General features: G+C 43.9%; 1 protein-coding gene and 2 long non-coding RNA genes across 5 annotated transcripts in view; 1 reads left to right on the forward strand and 2 right to left on the reverse strand.

Annotated features, from left to right (window-relative positions):
* Positions 1–22,596, forward strand: part of LOC128017541 (basement membrane-specific heparan sulfate proteoglycan core protein) — a 1,082,135-nt gene that overhangs the window by 925,757 nt on the left and 133,782 nt on the right. The window lies entirely within an intron of this gene.
* On the reverse strand, positions 6,840–17,242 carry LOC128017444 (uncharacterized). 3 transcript variants are annotated; one of them, XR_008184444.1, is made up of 4 exons: positions 16,130–17,242; positions 8,272–8,466; positions 8,137–8,198; positions 6,840–7,929 (listed from the first exon to the last, which is right to left on the reverse strand). It is a non-coding gene; the product is annotated as an uncharacterized LOC128017444 (long non-coding RNA). The 3 variants fall into 3 exon arrangements; XR_008184446.1 differs by having other exon boundaries at positions 8,272–8,640; positions 16,623–16,767; XR_008184445.1 differs by lacking the exon at positions 16,130–17,242 and adding an exon at positions 8,899–9,987 and having other exon boundaries at positions 8,272–8,640.
* Positions 14,430–16,040, reverse strand: LOC128017446 (uncharacterized). The gene is made up of 3 exons (XR_008184447.1): positions 15,996–16,040; positions 15,861–15,919; positions 14,430–15,250 (listed from the first exon to the last, which is right to left on the reverse strand). It is a non-coding gene; the product is annotated as an uncharacterized LOC128017446 (long non-coding RNA).

The following is a 22,596-nucleotide window of genomic DNA, read 5'->3' on the forward strand; positions in this document are numbered from 1 at the left end:
CAACAGAGATACACGTAAGCACTACACAGGTAGTCAGTTTATTTTTCGAGCTACCTCTTTTGTTTCACGCTCTAGCAGTTAATAAACAGAACTACATGCGTCTTGCGGAAGAACATTGTAACCGGCGCTACTTCTCTCAGTTTATGACTATGGACGAGTCACCCGGGTCCTGTGCTCCTCCACAGCGGCGGCGACCCGCTGGACTAAAATAGTCAAAAAATAAACACTCATTATAGGTGTACCATTGTGATTCAGGATACTGACTCCAGTACTCACCGATATGGTTCGGAATCGGAATCGGAACAACTCAAGGTAAAAGGAAAGAAGTGTCAGACACAGCTTTGGAGTAACTTAGTTGCATCACGGGTTCACTCTGCGTGTGTTTCGCGCTGGATGACGGTCGTGCTGAGCGGTGCAGGTACAGAGGAGAAGTAGAAAAAGAGAAGAGGATGACAACATTTGCTAGCGGGGATGTTTTCATTTCCATCCTTAACACATGCATTTTAATCCACAAACTATGTAGTATGTTTTGGACATTATTAAACCTAGTAAAAGATGAAAATTTTTTTCTGAATAACAACATTTCTTACTACAAGTTTTAGGGGTGCTGAGCTCCTTTTTAGGGGTGCTGAAGCACCCCTAAAAAGGGTCTAGCCTCGCCCATGCATTTTACAATACATTTGTGCAACGTTTGGTGCAAAATTAAAATTAAATTACATAATTTTCATTTGCCATTTCCTACACCAGTTTTATTATGTAAAATGAATATTAATTTTAATGCTTTATAAGTCGCAAAATTTAAATGAAAATGTATTACAGAAATTATTAGATATGTTCAAGCAAAAACTGTGGCAAAATGATCATTTAAATGCTATTTTTCTTAAATGCATTAACACTCACAGTCAAGTCACTTACGATTGCATTTTCATTTAATGACCCGCAATGAATGTAGCAAAATTCAAAGTGCACATTGAAAATGCATTCCGAGCCGATCACATCTGTTACAGACATGGAACTGTTCAGTCTATTATTGATTTTTATTTCCACTTCACTTTTATCCAAAGAGAGAGAACTATTTGCACTGTATTTATCAGTGGGACAATATTCATACAATACTATAACCTAGAAATAATTTGCAGGTCTCGACAGCACAAATTATGTCCCCAGCTACATCTGATTCAAATATTACGCTAATTAACAGTGAGTGGTGGTTTCAGACATTACACTGCTTCACTCGCACTCTTATTTTGCCTGAAAGAATAAAAAGACCTAGCTGAAAGCGGAGCGATTCGACCAATCAGATGAAAGCAGCGTTTCAGCTCCGCCCACAAGTGCGAATGAAATATTGAAGCCATAAACCGAAATGATCAAAACATACACGGGCCACTGTCTTGTCCATTTTCTCTCACTTGAGTCTCTTGACCTTCTGTAAGCCCCGCCTTGTTCAAGCAGTGATTGACAGGGCGGGAGGGGGCGGAGATGTGATCGGCTCGGAATGCATTTTCAATGTGCACTTTGAATTTTGCTACATTCATTGCGGGTCATTAAATGAAAATGCAATCGTAAGTGACTTGACTGTGAGTGTTAATGCATTTAAGAAAAATAGCATTTAAATGATCATTTTGCCACAGTTTTTGCTTGAACATATCTAATAATTTCTGTAATACATTTTCATTTAAATTTTGCGACTTATAAAGCGTTAAAATTAATATTCATTTTACATAATAAAACTGGTGTAGGAAATGGCAAATGAAAAAATGTAATTTAATTTTCATTTTAATTTTGCACCAAACGTTGCACAAATGTATTGTAAAATGTAAATGTAAATACAGAAATGCATTGCCATTTTACATATTGCATTGTCATTTTGCATATTACATCCCACATTGAATAATGCTACCCATGTGCTTCCATACTTCAGAACTCCTGACCTGATATTTAGTTATACTATTCTTCAATAAATATATTTGTTCGACAGGGAAGCTGTGCGCAAACAGGAATATATATTATTTGTTCAAAAAAAAAAAAAAAGCACCCCCAGAAAAAAGGGCACTTTCTCTCAGGAATAAAAAGGGCAGGTGCTCAAGCCCCCTTTGATGTCTATGTGTGCACGTGCCTGATCAACACCAACTACAATCAAACCAGATATTTAATTTAGTGCAGTATTTTCCTCATAATGATTGTGAGTTCATAACAGTGATCATGATACTGTGATGCTGTTTCTCTCAATATTTGCTCATAAGTGTATTAATAGATGGAGATCAGAAGCTGTAGTGAAGGTGAGATCAGATCAGATCAGTGTGTGTTCAGAGGAGAGACAGTCTCTCTCTTTACTTTTACTGTAGTCTCTGTCTCTATGATTACACACAGAGCTGGACATTCATGTTTCTGCTCAGAGACTCTGTGACTACAGCTTTTACACAATTACTAACAACTCAGCTTTTCACTGGACTCAGTTTTGTTAAGAAATGACATTTTATATGATTCATGTTCACTAATGCATAGTAAAATCTACTTGAATTTCCAGATAATTTTTGAATATTATTAATAATAATTTTTAAAACCCAGGAGCTGCTCCAAAACACAGAGCACCTTTCATCAGCCGCTTCATTATAACATTATAACATATAACAATATTGTTTCATACTGAAGTCATATGTTTCTGAATGTCCTAGTCGTGAAAAGAAGGTTGTGAGCTACAAAGACAGAAAATTGCTTTAGTAAATATCAAAATCAAATACCTGTATCAAAAAGAGTTCAGCATTGATAATGTAGGACCTTGAAAGCAGTAAATTAACTTATAACTCGCCTGTTTGCTTCGATGGAGGTGTCGAAGTGTAGCACATAGAGGATGTGTTTTGGGAGTTTGCACTTGCTGTTAGTTGCTGCTCGACACACATCTTGTGTAATCGAATAGACCAGCCTCTGTGTCTTCTCAAACTTTTCCCCATCAAGTGTCCCAGTCACAAATGAGCTCAGAAATTGTTCAAGATGCTCTAGAAGAAGCATGTCCATCTTCACAGCATCTAGCTCCTGTGCTGTCGGGGCCATGCTAGCTCCTTTGACTCTTTGAATGCCTTTATAATGTGAGAATGGAGGCTAAGTGCTGCTTCTTGAAGTTGGTCAGCTGTTCCAAGATTGTTCCACATCCAACTGCTTCATCTACAGTAATGCTGAGCTGTATATGAGGTTCAACTTACTACACTCATGTTGTTGCACCTTGAAGAATTTGAGTTCATGAGAGATGTCTTTGTCTCCCTGTAACCGTCTTGTCAATTTTTCACTGCGGTATTCAGGATTAGGAAAACCTTGATTTTTCAATGTCTTCATGTACAAGTTGCAGATGGATCTTAGCTGGACAACCTCTTTCCTAAGAATGTAATCCTTTACCACACAATATGACTTGTTATGTGCTGCTATCTTCTGGGCCTGCAGGCTGTCAGTGTTGTCTGGTGTCTTTTCTACTCTCTCCCTTCCACGCTCATGGGTTTGCTACTCTGTGTTGAAGTTGTTTCTGCATGATGGATGATACTTAGCTTCCACTGCAAAAATGTCCTTGTCCTGCACCTTGCGATAAAGAGCCTGTTTCTCTAATTTACTTCAAAAGTAAAGCTATTTTAAATATCTTCAGGTTCAGGATAGGTGAAGTAAAATGTTAAAAAAAAGTATAATAAAAACACTGTCAAATGAACTTTTTTTGCTCTTTTTGACCACAGATAGTCAAGATGTTGTAAAACATGACAAATAACAATTTCTGGGGTCAGAATTATATTGAAAAAGGTGTTCATTTGTCTCTGTGAGTTGTTTACATCAAAAGTTATGCCACTTTAAATCATATTTAGATGGTTTGTGTTTGGTGCAAAGGGTTAAAAATAAAGCATTTTGCACATTATTTCAGCTTGGTACCCAATTTAATCTTAAAATAGACACTTGAATGATAAAGAAATAACAAGTTGTGGAAAAAAATCACCCTATGCGCTTGAGAAAATGAAAAAAATAGTTGATCCTCTACACTTTGGCCTTTTTTTTTTTTTTGCTATTTTTGTCCAGAAATAAGGTCAATATGTTGCCAAATGTCAAAAATAACCATTCTATTAAATTCCTGGGGTCAGAATTGTATGGAAAATGTGTTCATTTGTCTCTGTATGTTTTTTACTTAATGTTATGTCACTCTCTATATCATTTTTTTTTTTTTTCGGGTTCTGGTCGGGTGCAGCAAATGGTTAAAAACAGAACCCTTTGGGACATTATTTCAGCTTGGTACCTGGCTGGCAGACTCTGAAAACAGACACTTCAGGTGTCATAAAAAAAGCCGGGGGTGCACGTGAACCCCTATTTCCATCTAGACTAAATGGTTCTATAAACGATCAATAATAACAATAATGAATATACAGTAGATACAATGAGGCAGAAACATTACTGAACAAAATAAAGTAATGCAATAGCATAAAGATCAGGACACATTTCTACAAGTCCAGCAGCTGTACATTTAAACAAACTCACATAATATTACATTACATAATATTCAAGCAGTAACATTCAAAGTCAGTTTCAGCGTGTTTTATGCTGAAATGAATGAGTGATCGAGCTTATATTGAAGACCTCAAAGAAATAAACAAACTGTTAGAATTGCAATATAACATAGCAGCAGCTAAATCTACCAATATATACATGAACGAGTAAATAACTACTTACTTTTAAGATGTACGCACACAGTATGAACGAAAATTCACAATAAATCGGGGTAGCACTTTATTTTACAGTCCTGCTCCTCATGTACATACTATGTACTTATTATAGTAATTACAATAACTATGTAATAACTAGGTACTAACCCTGAACCTACCCCTAAACCTAACCCTACCCCATGTACTTACCTTGTGTTACCAGAACTTTCTTAGATAAATACACTGCAGGTACACTATGAGTACATGTTAGTACACGTACTGTAAAATAATGTGCAACCGAAATCGGATCAGATCAGCTCGGAGATCAGTACAAAACTACAGCGGGATTCAGCAACAGTTACATGTCTGTGCAGGAATGATAGTCAGGCGATTCAGAAATAATATCTATGTCCTAAAGTGCAACAAATTAAATGTCCAGAGGGCACCAATGTCATTAAATCTCAGCCTTTTGTTGAGTCACAATCAGTGTTGGGGCTAGTTACTCAAAAAAGTAATATATTACATATTACATATTACTCTCAAAAATAGTAATGCCTTACTTTACTTTATTACTCCCTGGAGAAAGTAACTAGTTATATTACTAGTTACATCTTTTTTTCTTAAAAAATTGGCTCCTGACAATTCTCTCAGATTCGATTTCAGTTTAATAAGAAATAATTGAAGTCACATAAATCACTGTTTACACAACTCACTTATATTACTGCTCATGAGTACACTTGTTCTCTAATCAGCGGTTAATTCCATCAGGTGCGTGATTTCACATAGAGCAGCTGTTACTACACAGAGCCGTTATTAACTGAGAAGATGCGCAAATCCACGTTCATTTTCAGCGTTTATTGGCACGGTTGTATGAACATATGGTTCACGCACCTGATGGAATAAACCGCTGATTAGAGAACCGGCTTTACTGAGATGCGCATTAACGAGCGGCCGATCGTGATCGGAGCACTCCTACAAAATAATTACTGAATCTCCACCCGTCGAAACTAGCTTTCTCTTGCTGGGAACCTTCCTCTGAAAAAGAGCTTGCCGTTGTTGACGCTTCCATTTTTCCCCATCTGTCTGAGCGTGCCGCTCTGCTGCCGGCTGTCGACCAATCAGTGATGGTAAATGATACCTCGTGCCAAACCCAGACCAATCACTGTTCCATTCACGCCCTCCTTCCCTTCCCTTCTGTTCTCTGTGTTGTGTGCCTTGTGTGTGATGAAGGTGCTACTGGCAAATGTAACGCAAGTAACTAGCTCGGGAAAACTGTAATAATATTACCATTTTCAGACGAGTAATGCCTTACACTACTAGTTACTGAAAAAAGTCATATTATTACAGTAACGCGTTACTTTGTAACGCGTTACACCCAACACTGGTCACAATATATCACAATACAAAAATACAACAATAATTATTGTAGAAAGTTACTGTATCATCTGTAGATCAATGAAAGTGAAAGTTTAGACAGATTTAATTTGGCATCATATATGAATCCAGATCACACATTCAAACTTCTTAGTTTATTAATTGTAATTAGTTGAAATAAAATTCAAAAGCACCGCAAGAGCAAGTAAAATAAGCCAAATACTAAATAATAAAAATTAATAAATTATTTTCTGATTAATTGTAACAATGAAATGATTAATGATAATGATTACACATTCGTAAAAAAAAACTAAGAAAATACTAACAGATATATAATGGATGCTCTCCTGAAGAAACACACAGAGGATGTTATGAACCTTATTTTTCTGTGAATGTGTGAGACGTCTGGTTCATTAGACACTGTAGAGAAATAAGCAGAAGAATAACAAAGTGCAGGAGACAGTAAAACTGTGTGCACTACAAAGCAGTGTGTTCATGATTCAGATCATGTATTAAAGGTGAAGTGTGTATTTTAGCGGGATCTAGTGAAGTTACTCAGTCCTCCGCTCACATCTCTCTTTAGAGAAACTACGGTGACTGAAGCAGGTAAAGATGTCCTCCATAAACACAGCAGAGACACTGAGATCTCTTTACAAAGGGCAATTCAGGAATTATATTTACTTATGTATTCAATAAATCAATGTGTCACAGGTCAGGGGGGCCAAGCTGGACTGCGCCCTCCCCTAAACCAGGACCACCTCGAGGAGCGTATCAGAGGGAAGAGTCGGAGACAGAGAATAAATTTAACAAGTTTTATTTTGAAGTAAAAACAAATTGGGAATCCTAAACTAAAATCTTCTTTGTTACCCTCAGGGCTTGAAGGTAAACAATGCAGCGACCGGGGACTCTCCCGCCCTCTTCCTCTGTGCGGGCCCCGCAATAGATGGACAGATGGGTGGTCAAGTAGGTATTTCACAGGTGGGAATACAATCGGCAAGCCCGCAGTCTGGTAAGTCTCCTCTGGTAATTAAATACTTCCAAACTCCCTTCCCTTCTTCACAGATGCAGAATTTGGGACGGATGGATATCGGTCAGGTCCGTACACGGCAGATACACAGCCTTGAGGTGGGGATGTGTTTGGCAAGTGAGGGGTCCGGTAAGTCTCCTCCGGTAAGTATGTAATTCCAGCCTTCCTTCCTTCTTCCACAGGTACGGAATTTGAGGCGAATGATATCAGTCAAGTACGTATACGGCAGGTGCACGGTCTTACAGTAAGGTGGCTTCTCCTGACACCGTCAGAGTGGATATTCCAGACAAAGCGTGCCCCTCTCACGTTCGTGACAAAGGACAGTCACCTCTCTCAGCACAGGTGGGCCACAAGGATGCAACAAACTCTAAGTCAACAGGCTGTGCAGGGTTTCTACTGAAACAGACAGAATGGATGCTTCAGACAAAGTATACAGTTCACATGCGTTGGAAGGAACGAACACTTCTCACAATACGGATGAATAGCAGGGATACAGCAGACTCGAAGTCAACAGGCTGAATGGGGCTTCCTCATACAGATGAGTAGCAGGGATACAGCAGGCTCGAAGTCAACAGGCTGAATGGGGCTTCTTCTGAGACAGACAGAATGGATGTTTCAGGCAAGTATACAGTTCACATGCATTGGAAGGAGCGAACACTTCTCACAATACAGGCGAATAGCAGGGATACAGCAGACTCGAAGTCAACAGGCTGAATGGGGCTTCTTCTGAGACGGACAGAATGGATGTTTCAGGCAAGTATACAGTTCACAGGCAGTGGAAGGAACGAACACTTCTCTCCATACAGTCGAATGGCAGGGATACAGCAGACTCGAAGTCAACAGGCTGAATATGGGCTTCTTCTGAGACAGACAGAATGGATGTTTCAGGCAAGTATACAGTTCACATGCATTGGAAGGAACGAACACTTCTCACAATACAGACAAATAGCAGGGATACAGCAGACTCGAAGTCAACAGGCTGAATGGGGTTTCTTCTGAGACGGACAGAATGGATGTTTCAGGCAAGTATACAGTTCACATGCAGTGGAAGGAACGAACACTTCTCACCATACAGTTGAATGGCAGGGATACAGCAGACTCGAAGTCAACAGGCTGAATATGGGCTTCTTCTGAGACAGACAGAATGGATGTTTCAAGCAAGTATACAGTTCACATGTATTGGAAGGAGCGAACCCTTCTCACCATACAGTTGAATGGCAGGGATACAGCAGACTCGAAGTCAACAGGCTGAATGGGGCTTCTTCTGAGACAGACAGAATGGATGTTTCAGGCAAGTATACAATTCACATGTATTGGAAGGAGCGAACACCTCTCACCATACAGTTGAATGGCAGGGATACAGCAGACTCGAAGTCAACAGGCTGAATGGGGCTTCTTCTGAGACAGACAGAATGGATGTTTCAGGCAAGTATACAATTCACATGTATTGGAAGGAGCGAACACCTCTCACCATACAGTTGAATGGCAGGGATACAGCAGACTCGAAGTCAACAGGTTGCACAGAGCTTTTCTGAGGCAGATAGTAAATATTTCAACAGGGCATCTCTTCTCCTATTAGCACAACAGAGGGGTTAATTCACATCCCAGATGATAAATCCTCAACATCCAGACAGTTGGAACAAATCAGTGTCGCAGGACTCTTACTATTGACAGTCAGCCCTCATGACACATAGAGAGTGCATGGCAAACAGGAATGTAGCTTACACACACACACGACAATTCCACTTCAAACATATATTGTGGGGGGAAACATCAATTTTAGCCACTGCAAACTCACTTCACGACGTGCAATTTAAAGCCAGCACTCACATTCGGGTTTCTGTCCGAAGGGAAGGGGGAGGGCGCAATCCTCACTGCCACTGAGGATGTTCTGAGATGTTTTTCTTCACAGTCACAGGCAGAGTTCACATCACCATTTATAGAGGAGGGAGAGGTAAGAGATCGGTAATGAATCAATACAATCCACTCAGTGATATTTATGATCGTGATCCAAACACTCCAAACCACATCCAATTCAGTGTCAAACGTGTGCAATTACAAGACTCAGTTCTCAGTTACTCAGCTCCTCTCCAATGCAAACAGGGTAATTCGCTCTCCTGCTGTTGTTCTCGAATCCCTCATCAAGCAACACTGTCCTCTTCATTCACCCGTCCTCCAGTAACTATTACCACCCAATAAAACGACTTTTCACAAGGGAGAAAAACCACACGCACCACCTCTCTCTCTTGCTTTTTATCCTCTCCACTGTTGATGAGGCCTCACGCAAACTCTGAGTAAATCCCCCACACCTGTTGCCAATCCATCATTTGGGGTTGTCACAGCAACAAACGCACACACAGGCCTGGGAACAGGGTTACACTCAAAGCGTTCCCCCGGGAACACTGCTTCAGCGGGAATAAGTTCCACATGCCATTTGTCACACTGTGACATACCCCCCCGCCAAACCGTTCTAGTCCCGAGAACGGTCTCCAGACACCCAGTCTCCAAACCTAGCTGGAGGCTGACCTCGATTCTCACGCTGGGACCGTCGAGGTGGGGAAATGGGTGCTTCAGGTCGTAGCCCTAGGCCCAGGCCTCCTGGAATCACCGCCCATCCTACCAGCGGGGGCATCCCGGACGTTTCAACCGGTGGATTCTCTACAACACGTTTTGGGTAGTTTGGGCAAGGGCGGATCAAATTTCGATGTAACACCCGTTCGGGGCCCGCCTTTCCTTCTGGCCGCAATGCATATACGGGTTGGTCTGGGTGTGGCTGTCGCAAAACGACAAACGGCTGAGCCTCCCACCGGTCACTCAATTTTCCCTTCCCTTGTCGGCGATTATCCCGCACCAGCACCCTCTCCCCTGGTAGTAACGGTGCCTCTCGAGCCGTCCGGTCATACAACCTCTTGTTCTTCAACGCTGTTCGGTTAATCCGGCCCGAGACTCGTTCGTATGCCGACTGGAGGCGTTGATGATGTCCCGTCACCCAATCTGTCAAACTACCTCCCTCTTCCCCTGCAGTGGTCCCCAGAAGCATATCCATCGGAAGTCTCACATGTCTGCCGAACATCAGGTAGGTGGGGGCGTAACCAGTGGTACTGTGTACACTGTTGTTATAGGCCTGTACCATCGCCGGGAGTCTGTCGACCCAATGGCCTTGCTGTTCCTCCTCTAAGGTTCCTAATAAACTCAGCAAGGTCTGATTAAACCTCTCACACCCCCCGTTCCCTTGGGGGTGATAGGGAGTCGTATGGGTCTTCTTGCATCCGTACAGTTGGCACAGCTCATGGATCACCCTGGACTCAAAGTTGGTTCCTTGGTCTGAGTGGAAAATTTCAGGGCATCCAAATGGTTGGATCACATACCTCCAAAGGGCGTTGGCAGTCGTAATGGCGGTTTGGTCCACAGTTGGGATGGCCCAAGCATACTTAGTAAACAGATCGGTTACCACAAGGATGTTCTGGATCCGATCCACTGGCCGTCCCAAAGTCAGATAATCCATGGCCACCATATGTAGCGGTGCCTTGGCCTGCATCGGAACCAGCGGTGCCCGTACGTCCTTCTTGGTCTTAAACAACGTGCAGCGTGGGCACCTCTGAAGGTAAGTCCTCGTGGCACCCTCCATTCCGGGCCAGTAGAAGTGTCGCCTCACCAGTGCCAATGTCCTCTCCTGCCCCTGATGTCCCATCTTGGTGTGATATGCCTCCAATAAAGCCTGACAACGCCCTTCAGGGACCACGATTTGACAGACCTCATCGCCCCGACCTGGGTCCTGGAGGGCCCTACAGAGCACACCTTCCTTCAAATAGAGTCTCCCCCTCTGTCCCAGCAGGCCCCGCACAATCCGAGTCTGAGTCCGGAGTCCCACACCCTCAGGCCAGGCCTTCTGTTCTAGCCACGTTCGAACCAACGCTACATCTCCGTCTTCGCCCTGCCACCGCCTCCATCGCTGTGGGTCCCACCCCCAACAAGGGGGGGGTTCCTCCGATACTTGCCCTGGTGCCTCTACAACTCCCACCATCAGTCCCTCATCGGACCCCGCTTCTGGTGCTGGTACCTGACCTGCCGATCCTTCGCCGGGTAACCTTGAAAGTACATCGGCATTAGTGTGTTCTTTTCACACAACGCCCACTTCACTGCCAGCAACTCAAGCTTAAAAGAACTGTAATTGGCGTCGTTCTTCTCCGTTGGATGTAAACTTCGGCTTGCATAGGCGATTACCTTTTCCTCTCCCTGTTGCTTCTGGGCCAAGACAGCCCCCAAGCCCAGGTGGCTAGCATCGGTATACAGGATGAAGGGTTGTGTGAAGTCAGCGTAGGCTAGGATCGGGGCCTGTAGTAGTTCCTGCTTGAGTTTCTGGAAGGCAGCTTCACAGGCCGGATCCCATTGGATCGAAGGGGACCCTCGGCCACGAACTCGTCCCATACCTCCCAGCAACTGGTTGATCGGCCTAGCGATTTTAGAGAAATCTTTAATGAATCGCCTATAGTAACCCACGAAGCCCAGGAATGAACGAACCTGGCGCACCGTCTTGGGCGCAGCCCACTCCTGCACTGCCACCACCTTCTCGGGATCAACTGAAATCCCCGCTGCACTCACCACATGCCCCAAGAATTTAACCTCTTTGCGGAAGAGCTGGCACTTGTCTGGCTGGAGCTTCAACCCATATCGCTCTAGGGAACGGAAGACTTGCTCTAGGTGCTCGAGATGGGACTTGAAATCTGGGGAGTAGACAATGACGTCGTCTAGATAGACGAGGGTGGAATCCATCAGTTGGTTGCCTAAACAACGCTGCATCAGCCGTTGGAACGTGGCTGGGGCGTTGCAAAGGCCAAACGGCATCCGGTCCCATTCATATAGGCCAAAGGGGGTAGTGAATGCAGTCTTCTCCCGGTCATGCTCGTCCATCTGCACCTGCCAGTAACCGCTGGCCAAGTCAAGGGTGGAATACCAAGTGGCTTGTGTGAGGCTCGTGAGAGAGTCTTCAACTCGAGGCAACGGGAAAGCATCCCTTTTGGTGACTTGATTCAGCCTTCGGTAATCCACACAAAACCTCCAGGAACCAGTTTTCTTTCGAACCAGTACTATCGGGGCAGCCCAAGGGCTACTGCTCTCTCGAATAATCCCCTTGTCAAGCATCCCTCGCAAAAGGGTGCGGACCTCTGAATACAAGGTCGGGGGCACGGGTCGATAGCGCTCTCGGCTGGGTGCAGCATCCCCAGTTGGGATTTGATGTCGCACCACATCCGTGCGGCCGTAATCCTCATCGTGAGTGGAAAACAAGTGCTGCCATTCCATCAAGAACTCTTGGAGTTGTCCCAATTGCTCTTCTCCTAGTCCTTCACCCCGTAAAGACTCCCCCATCAGGTGGGTAGGCAACCCTCCTCCTATCTCTCCCGCCCCCGAACCTGCTCGTGTCAGGGCCACCTCTACCACTGTCGGGCCTACCCGATTGAAGTTGACTTCACCCTGTTCACGAACCTGCTGGGGCCTCACTGAGGTCACCCGGGCCAAACGCTGGTGACGATACAAGTGAACAGGGAAAGGATTCATGTTCCTGACTCGCACTGAGACCCGGCCCCCCTGAACAGTCACCAATCCTCGAGCAACTTCCACCTTGGGACCATCTTCATGGGGTTCCACCATGACCCAATCTTCCGGACTATAAAGTCGAGGAGGCAACCTGACCCCGACCAAAGCCTCACTCTGAGCTGGAATGGACAAGGCGTAACGGCAGGCTACTCTTCCCGTGCTTTCCCGATCCCCCTGTTGTTCGGCCAGACATACTCGACGGCAGTCGGCCCTGATGCGGTCCCACTCCTGCCCGGCTGATGTTGCAGCTGTTCGAGCCGGTCTACTTCGGAACAGCTCCTCCCAACAGTCCGAAATGACGTTCATCCCAATCAGGGCACGATGAGACCCCAGGCATGTGTCTCGTACGACCACCACTCCTTTCTGTGGCACCACTACTCCCTGAATCTTTAGATCAGTCACAAGGTATCCCACATACGGGATGTCAAGACCATTCGCCCCACGTAGCGTCAACCAGGGGGCTTCCGCAGGTGGACGACCTTCGGTGCCAAACAACTCATGGGCCAAGCTTTCGGTGAATAGGGTCACTTGGGAGCCTGTATCCAAGAGGCACTGCACTTTCTGGTCATTGACCTGAACCACCACCACTGGGCAACAGCCCACCAGGCGGCTCCTAGAAGTTGTAGGCAGAGAGGGGTCTGATAAGGGGGTCCCGACCACTTGACCCACAGTGGCCGGAAACTCTAAAAACCCCCTTGCGATGCACGTCGAGCAGGACACTGACGGAAGTAATGTCCCGGCTCTCCACAGCCGTTGCAGATGGGACGCCCACGCTCATCCCACTGAAATCGCGAGCCAGAAGGTCGGGATGGACGGCGGTCGGGAGGACGGTTCCCATCAGAGTAAGCCCGCTCCCGCGGTAAAGAGGACAACTGGAGGCGCTCTCGCCGAAGCTCCTCCATAAAAGATTTAGATAGGTCAGACATTTGTTCCCGCACATCTCTCTTCAACTCTTCCCGGAGGGCCTGCTTCCAGTCAGATGTCGTAGTAGTCGAAGGGGTGCTAACAACATTCGTGGCTAGGCAGCTGGGAGGATCTACATACTCCATGTGGTCACACTCAAGGGCCATTGCTTCTTGTCGAAGCTCTTCAAAGGTCAGGTTCGGGGTTCGTCGAAATTGCACCCGCAGACTCTGAAGCACAGGGCCTTCCCGCAGCCCCACTAAAAACTGATCTCGTAGTAAAACCTCTTCGCCCCCCAGGCCATGATCCTGTCTCCCTGTAAGTCTAGAAAACTGTTCCCGTAATTGTAGGGTGAATGCCCGAACAGATTGCCGAGGGCCTTGCCGAGAATTGAAAAATTGCATCCTCAGAACAGCTACCGGGGTGGTGTCTCCATATTGTCCCGTGAGGAAGTCAAAAATGGCCTGGACAGTCGCTCGAGTTGCTGCCGGTGCTGCCTGAACTTCTCTCCTCGCTTCCCCTTCCAAAGAGTTTAAAACAAACTGAACCTGCTGCGGGGCACTCAGACCTTGGAGCCCTGCCAGGTACTCCACCTGTACCTTCCACATCGACAAGCTCATTTCGGATCCCGGGCCTCCATACTTCGGAGCCCACGGAGCCCCCATAAAGATTGGCACGACGGGTTGCCGTGCCCCAAGCACTTCCTCTTCTGCCATCTCGACCTCTGGTTGCTCAACTCGAGGTAGAACCCTGCCGACTACGCCAATCTGTCACAGGTCAGGGGGGCCAAGCTGGACTGCGCCCTCCCCTAAACCAGGACCACCTCGAGGAGCGTATCAGAGGGAAGAGTCGGAGACAGAGAATAAATTTAACAAGTTTTATTTTGAAGTAAAAACAAATTGGGAATCCTAAACTAAAATCTTCTTTGTTACCCTCAGGGCTTGAAGGTAAACAATGCAGCGACCGGGGACTCTCCCGCCCTCTTCCTCTGTGCGGGCCCCGCAATAGATGGACAGATGGGTGGTCAAGTAGGTATTTCACAGGTGGGAATACAATCGGCAAGCCCGCAGTCTGGTAAGTCTCCTCTGGTAATTAAATACTTCCAAACTCCCTTCCCTTCTTCACAGATGCAGAATTTGGGACGGATGGATATCGGTCAGGTCCGTACACGGCAGATACACAGCCTTGAGGTGGGGATGTGTTTGGCAAGTGAGGGGTCCGGTAAGTCTCCTCCGGTAAGTATGTAATTCCAGCCTTCCTTCCTTCTTCCACAGGTACGGAATTTGAGGCGAATGATATCAGTCAAGTACGTATACGGCAGGTGCACGGTCTTACAGTAAGGTGGCTTCTCCTGACACCGTCAGAGTGGATATTCCAGACAAAGCGTGCCCCTCTCACGTTCGTGACAAAGGACAGTCACCTCTCTCAGCACAGGTGGGCCACAAGGATGCAACAAACTCTAAGTCAACAGGCTGTGCAGGGTTTCTACTGAAACAGACAGAATGGATGCTTCAGACAAAGTATACAGTTCACATGCGTTGGAAGGAACGAACACTTCTCACAATACGGATGAATAGCAGGGATACAGCAGACTCGAAGTCAACAGGCTGAATGGGGCTTCCTCATACAGATGAGTAGCAGGGATACAGCAGGCTCGAAGTCAACAGGCTGAATGGGGCTTCTTCTGAGACAGACAGAATGGATGTTTCAGGCAAGTATACAGTTCACATGCATTGGAAGGAGCGAACACTTCTCACCATACAGTTGAATGGCAGGGATACAGCAGACTCGAAGTCAACAGGCTGAATGGGGCTTCTTCTGAGACAGACAGAATGGATGTTTCAGGCAAGTATACAGTTCACATGCATCGGAAGGAACGAATACTTCTCACAATACAGGCGAATAGCAGGGATACAGCAGACTCGAAGTCAACAGGCTGAATGGGGCTTCTTCTGAGACGGACAGAATGGATGTTTCAGGCAAGTATACAGTTCACAGGCAGTGGAAGGAACGAACACTTCTCTCCATACAGTCGAATGGCAGGGATACAGCAGACTCGAAGTCAACAGGCTGAATATGGGCTTCTTCTGAGACAGACAGAATGGATGTTTCAGGCAAGTATACAGTTCACATGCATTGGAAGGAACGAACACTTCTCACAATACAGACGAATAGCAGGGATACAGCAGACTCGAAGTCAACAGGCTGAATGGGGTTTCTTCTGAGACGGACAGAATGGATGTTTCAGGCAAGTATACAGTTCACATGCAGTGGAAGGAACGAACACTTCTCACCATACAGTTGAATGGCAGGGATACAGCAGACTCGAAGTCAACAGGCTGAATATGGGCTTCTTCTGAGACAGACAGAATGGATGTTTCAAGCAAGTATACAGTTCACATGTATTGGAAGGAGCGAACCCTTCTCACCATACAGTTGAATGGCAGGGATACAGCAGACTCGAAGTCAACAGGCTGAATGGGGCTTCTTCTGAGACAGACAGAATGGATGTTTCAGGCAAGTATACAATTCACATGTATTGGAAGGAGCGAACACCTCTCACCATACAGTTGAATGGCAGGGATACAGCAGACTCGAAGTCAACAGGCTGAATGGGGCTTCTTCTGAGACAGACAGAATGGATGTTTCAGGCAAGTATACAATTCACATGTATTGGAAGGAGCGAACACCTCTCACCATACAGTTGAATGGCAGGGATACAGCAGACTCGAAGTCAACAGGTTGCACAGAGCTTTTCTGAGGCAGATAGTAAATATTTCAACAGGGCATCTCTTCTCCTATTAGCACAACAGAGGGGTTAATTCACATCCCAGATGATAAATCCTCAACATCCAGACAGTTGGAACAAATCAGTGTCGCAGGACTCTTACTATTGACAGTCAGCCCTCATGACACATAGAGAGTGCATGGCAAACAGGAATGTAGCTTACACACACACACGACAATTCCACTTCAAACATATATTGTGGGGGGAAACATCAATTTTAGCCACTGCAAACTCACTTCACGACGTGCAATTTAAAGCCAGCACTCACATTCGGGTTTCTGTCCGAAGGGAAGGGGGAGGGCGCAATCCTCACTGCCACTGAGGATGTTCTGAGATGTTTTTCTTCACAGTCACAGGCAGAGTTCACATCACCATTTATAGAGGAGGGAGAGGTAAGAGATCGGTAATGAATCAATACAATCCACTCAGTGATATTTATGATCGTGATCCAAACACTCCAAACCACATCCAATTCAGTGTCAAACGTGTGCAATTACAAGACTCAGTTCTCAGTTACTCAGCTCCTCTCCAATGCAAACAGGGTAATTCGCTCTCCTGCTGTTGTTCTCGAATCCCTCATCAAGCAACACTGTCCTCTTCATTCACCCGTCCTCCAGTAACTATTACCACCCAATAAAACGACTTTTCACAAGGGAGAAAAACCACACGCACCACCTCTCTCTCTTGCTTTTTATCCTCTCCACTGTTGATGAGGCCTCACGCAAACTCTGAGTAAATCCCCCACACCTGTTGCCAATCCATCATTTGGGGTTGTCACAGCAACAAACGCACACACAGGCCTGGGAACAGGGTTACACTCAAAGCGTTCCCCCGGGAACACTGCTTCAGCGGGAATAAGTTCCACATGCCATTTGTCACACTGTGACAAATGCTATTGTGAATATTAATGTACTTGTTCATAATTGTGTCAGTGTTTTGTGTGATGTGATGAAACGCGGTCTGTAGAGCAGTTTGTGTGTTTCGGGCTCCTGTAGAAACATGTAACGGGACGCGTGCTGTATGTAGATAGAAACTGATCAATCTAAAGTAATAAAACATTATGGTTTATTAAGATTGTTATACACTTCTGTACTACACTTATACACTTATTCACCATATAATATGGTGACACCAGTTTACAATATCAAGCAGCAAAACAAGCTTTAGTAGCAAAAATAGAAGTGAATGACACTAAACCAGACACATTAAACTCATGAATGGCTCTTACAAGAAAAATAAAGTGGATTGAGATTCCTGAGATCCTTCAAGACTTAACCAGATCCTCCTCAAAAAACTGAAATGAGAAAACTAATGACAGTACACAAATAAAACAGAACCAGTATTATGAAATATGACATAAATAATTATTTTGTAGATTTATAATACATTAATAAAATATTTATTCTCTGAAAGAGCTGTTTAGTCTGAGCTGTTAGACAGAGAAATTATGGGTCTTATGGCTGGACATATTACCAGACACATGAGTGGAGATATGAGTGGAATAAAGACAGTGTAAAGTTACAGTCGTCTGATCGTTACACTGTAAACACAGACACTCTCACTATCAGAGCAGTAACTACATCTGATGAGGGTCAGTACACGTGTAGAGGACAGAGAGATGAGAGACCAAACTCATCACAATCAAGCTCTGTTTCTCTCTCTGTGAAGGGTGAGTTAAATATCATTGTCCTTTATCTTTTTTTTTTTATTCTTAAATAGTCAGACATAATATCATAAAACCTCCTGATGAATCTTATCCACCGGTCTTGAGACTCTCAGTACAGAGACAGAGTCGCTGCAAATTAAACTTCTGTCTGACTTTGTGTATTCTCTCCGTTCTAATGTCATCAAACATCTCAACAGCAAATACACTAAAGTGATCTGATGTTCTCTCGCTCATCTCACTCTTCTGGCTGGGAATTACAATTGCACACCTGTAACTCCTGTTATCTGTAAAAACTTGCTTAAAATTAACATATTTTTGGTTCACATGTCTTTAATATTCACTCACCAAATCAAAACAAGTTGATTTATTTACTATTTTGGTCAGTAATACCTCCAAATCCACTTTAGGAGTGTCATACTTCCACATAGGGATACTGGGCCATACCACAGTTTTACAAAACTCCTCTCCATATCCTCCCAGATCACGTGCATCATCTCCTGTCCAACACTCTTTATGTTGTGTGTCTATCTATTTGTCCTCTCAAACTAATCCAGTAATTCACGATCAGCTTCTTCTGTCTTATTCTCAAACTCATTTCTCCTGTCTCTACCTGCACTGAACACACTGGAGATGTTCTCATGACTCAGAGACATAATCTCAGTGTCTGTGTCTGAATACAGTCCAGACTCGCTAATAGACCAACGCTACTTTTGCGTCATCGAAGGGTAACGCCCCTTTTTTGGGTAAAACAAACGGATTCCTGATACAGAACTCGCTCCAGGGATCTTTAGTTTTTCATTGTTTCTGATGTTACAGGCCTGTCAGACACAATTTCAAACAGATATTGTTTAGTCCTAGCCTGCGAATATTTCAAACGTAACAGCCAAGGTAGCGTGCCTAATGAGAGCTAACGTTAATCACGTAGCCACTAGCAGCTTCGTATTTCTAACTACAACGAAACTGTCAAAAGCTTAAATCAAGTGAAATATGATCCAAGTAAACCACCGACTCCTCTTGACATGTCCTCATCGTCTAGTTTATCACACTGTGAGTGTGTTAATGACAAAAAAAAATAGGCTACTCTGTGATTCCACAAGATAATGGTAACGTTAGATGTCCATATTTGGCCACTGCGTGGGGTGATTAATCCAGTTTTCGACCATTTCAAAGGGACACCTCTGTAAACACTGTATCCAGTAGCTTCATTAAATACCTCTCACGGTGTTCGGCCAGTAAAGAATGTGTATGTTTGTGCAATTTTTGCTATCAAGAAATTACAGGGAGTTCTGTATCAGGAATCCGTGTGTTTTCCCCAAAAAAGGGGCGTTACCCTTCGATGACGCAAAAGTAGCGTTGGTCTATACTGACTGTGCTGCTGATTCCCATGATCTTATCAGTGAAATATATATATATTAATGACTTAAAATCTGCTCCCCACTCCACTCCTGTAAGACACCTCATAATGTACATTACTTTTTTACATTTATCTTCTACTTGTTTAATGTGAGATCTCCATGTTATTCGAGAATCAAACCACACACCCCAAAAAACATAAACTCTTTCCCGATTCTTCCGATATAATTTTAGAAGGGGCGCAGATAGGATTTTTTAACTGGGGGGAAAGCAAACTTTCTTATATTCTAGATTCATTGCACACAAACTGAAATATTTCAATAGTTTTAATTCTGATGACTACGACATTGAATATTCTATTTTGAGCTTGATTAGTTTGATTAATTTTGAGTATAAATACAGTGTACCTCCTGGGCTAGTTCAGAACATGCAACCACTGTTATGGGAAAGACTAGTGACTTGACCGTTGTCCAGAAGACGATCATCAACATCCTCCACAAGGAGAGAAGGACACAGAAGGTCATTGCTGAAAGGGCTGCTGTTCACAGAGTGCTGTATCAAAATATATTTATAGAAAGTTGTCTGGAAGGAAAAAGTGTGGTAGTAAAAGGTGCACAACCAACAGGGATGACCACATCCTTGGGAAGATTGTCAGGAAAAGCAGATTCAAGAACTTAGGAGATCTTCACAAGGAGTGGACTGAAGCTGGAGTCAGTGCATCAAGAATCACCACACTCAGACATCTTCAGGAAAAGAGCTACAGCTGTCACATTCCTAGAACCAAGACAGTCCTGAACCAGAAAAAACATCAGAAGCATTTCACCTGGGGGAAGAAGAAGAAGAAGTACTGGACTGTTACTCAGTGGTCCACAGTCCTCTTTTCAGATTAAAGTAAATTTAGCATTTCATTTGGAAATCAAGGTCTGGAGTCTGGAGGAAGACTGGAGAGGCACAGAATCCAAAGTCCAGTGTGAGGTTTCTGAAGTCAGAGATGATTTTGGTGAGTGACGTCTGCTGGTGTTGCTCCATTGTGTTTTATCAAGTCCAGAGTCAATGCAGCCATCTACCAGGAGATTTTTGGGAGCACTTCCATCTTCCATCTGATGACAAGCTTTATGGAGGTGCTGATTTCCTCTTCCAGCAGGACGATAGCACCAGCCCACCGTGAAAAAATGTCACGGCGCGGTAGAGACGGCGCCGTGGGAGAAACAGGGTCTGGGTCCAAATGCAGGAAAATAACACTTTATTATACACGAGAACAAAAAGGCCAACACGGCAAAACAGAACAGAAACAAATGACGTGACAATGCCAAAACACGAGAATCAAAAACCACAGCATAGACAAATGACTATTAATGCAACCAGACAGAGTGGTGTGTGAGATGAAACTATATACTCGTGAGCAAATTGGGAACAGCTGTGTGAGTATGTGCACAGGTGTACAGAGTGAACCAGGTGTGTAAATGAATGTGTGAGTGGGTGAAGGTGATGAGTCCGGGAGAATGGAAGTGGTGCCCTCTGTTGGTGAGAAGGAGGACCACCGAGTCCGGACTCATGACAAAAAAACACTTCCAAGTGGTTTGATGATCATGCTTGATTGGCCAGCCAGCTCACCTGACCTGAACCTAACAGAGAATCTATGGGGTATTGTGAAGAGGAAGATAAGTAACATCTGACAAACAATACAGAGGAGCTGGAGACAGCTATAAAAAAAAACCCTGAGCTTCAGTAACGTCTCAGCAGTGTGATCAGCAAGCTGATCGCCTTCATGCCACCCCGCACTGAAGCCACAACCAAGAATTGAGTGCATAATTAAACCTACTTTAGATTTTAATATTCATTTTTCTTTCAAAGTTTACTACTTAATTTTTTTCTTAGCTGGAAGTCACCATCAGAATTAAAACAAAAAACTCTTGAAATATTTCAGTCTGTGATTCAAGAATATAATAAAGTTTCCTTTTTTAATTAAATTACAAAAATAAAAAATAAAAAAACTTTTCCATGACATTCACATTTTTTGAGATGCACCTGTATATGATCACTATGGTTACCACTACAGACACAATTGAGGCAGCTTCCAGCTCCTCGTAGGACCCCGGGGTCAGGAGTCATAGCACACACACACACACACACACACACACACACACAGAGAGAACCTAACTTCAGTGGCAACAGCATCGTCGTGTTTATTGACAACAGAACAGTGTGTAGTGAGAAGATGGGTACAAAGTAATGTTTAGATTATTATTGTGCTTCAGTCTGTTTCTGCCCTGACCCGAATCTTTAGCACCAAAACAAACACACCCATACCCCAACAGGACCCGCTACAGTGGATGAGAGAGCTTAACCTGCTGCAAATGACAAAAATCCCTGCAAATTATGAAAACATCTTCATCAGTTTGACAACACGTGCTGCAAATACTCACAATACAAACAAATAAAGAAATGTGCTGCAAAAACAGACCACATCGGAAATATTTAAGGGAACCTTAAAGTGACAAATATGACTGGGACATAGTTTATCAATGTTTGCTCTAAAAAGATCTTTACTTATTTTAACAATCCTGGTCAAAAAGGATATTACTAGCCTAAATAAGCTGACTAAATACACAATTACTGTAACTATGAAAGGTTATGTAAGCTGGCTAACTTACTTTTACAATTTACCTTACAAAAACTAAACATAGCCTATGGTTTTACTATTGAAATAAATAAATTAATAAATTTATCATATAAAAATATATATGTTACTGTTATCATTAACAAATTAACCATGGATTTACTACTCTAACCATGGTTTAACCATGGTATTCGTACAACTATGGTTATACAAATGGTAATCAATACTCAAATAAAAAACCTTGTTTAAGTTTTCTTTTTGTTGGGGTAATTTTGTTTGTGTTGAGTATTTGCAGAGCGTTTCTGTATTTGTTTGTGTTGTGAGTATTTGCAGCACGCGTGCTGTCAAACTGATGAAGATGATTTCTTAATTTGCTGGTGCTTTTTCTATTTGAATGTGTTTTGTGAAGTTGAGTTCTCTCGTCCACCGTGCTTCGCCTCTATTTTGAAATCGTCAACCCACACCTAATTGTGCAACCATGGCAACGACGATCGTGGAAACAAGCGAAGATGACACACAAGCATATATTCAAACAAAAGCCAACGTGGATAAATTGTGTGAAACAACGCAAAATCAGCGTTACTCATCTATCAAAAAGAAACC

The sequence above is a fragment of the Carassius gibelio genome, chromosome A7 (genome assembly GCF_023724105.1).
Source record: "Carassius gibelio isolate Cgi1373 ecotype wild population from Czech Republic chromosome A7, carGib1.2-hapl.c, whole genome shotgun sequence".
Lineage (NCBI taxonomy): Eukaryota > Metazoa > Chordata > Actinopteri > Cypriniformes > Cyprinidae > Carassius > Carassius gibelio.